We start from the raw sequence: 998 nt of genomic DNA, 5'->3' as shown, positions 1-998 counted from the left end.
ATTCCGTTGCTGGTCTGGGATCCTATACCACATTAATGGAAAGGGAGCTGAGCAGACCCATGCTGTAAATTCCCCTGCTTCCTGGTTGTGAATGTGATGTGTCCTGCTGCTTCCTGTCCCTGTGCCTTGACTTCCTTTCACAGTAGACTAAAGCGTGAGCTGTAATCACCCCTTTTCCTTTGTGGTACTTTCGTCAGGGAAAGAAACTGAGACACTTCCCATGCACCTTTGCTTCAGTGATACACCTGAGAAGAAGAAGGGAATGAAACAAGAAAAGAGTAAACAGGATTTGAGGAACAGAAGACAAGGCTTGTGGGGAATAATGTGGGGAAAAGATATGTACAAATGAAAGCATAACCAATCCAGAGTGAGCCGGGAAGAAGCAGAAATCAGAGACTGAGGGGAGGTAGGGAGGAGGGAATAGCCTGCCACTCGCTACACACTTCACAACACTGCCTCTCAGGAAAAAAATAGGTTAATCTGAAAGATGACTCTTCAAGCAAGGCTGATCCAGTACCCACTGCCCCAACTTCTCCTATAAGCTAACTCATCCAGATGATGGAGGAGAGAGAACGAAGTCTCTCCCCACATGAGCAAGTGGCCAGGAAAATGGAGGTTTTCCCTCAGCTTGTACATCAGTGAAATTCCACAGGAATGTTTTCACACTTCTATGTAAATAACGCTAGTTAGCAGTGATACTCTCTGTGTGTCACGTATATAATCCAGAGCAGACATTCCCTGAGTATCCACTGTGTAGAGAGGAGCATGGATACAAAGCTTAACTGTGTCTGCTGTGAACGTTTAAAGGTATTGAAGTCATTAGAATAATAGGAAGTAGCTCCACAAACTTGTCATTTGGACAAATGTCCTGTTTCTATCCCAGGGCAGGGATGTGCTGATGACTCTCTAGGGGCCTGACCCTTTTCTTTTAAAAATAATAATATGCTAATTTTATTCATTCATTTTATTTTCTGAGACGGCATCTCACTGTGTAGCCA

The sequence above is a fragment of the Arvicanthis niloticus genome, chromosome 10 (genome assembly GCF_011762505.2).
Source record: "Arvicanthis niloticus isolate mArvNil1 chromosome 10, mArvNil1.pat.X, whole genome shotgun sequence".
NCBI classification, from domain to species: Eukaryota; Metazoa; Chordata; class Mammalia; order Rodentia; family Muridae; genus Arvicanthis; species Arvicanthis niloticus.
This window is presented reverse-complemented; position numbering follows the sequence as displayed.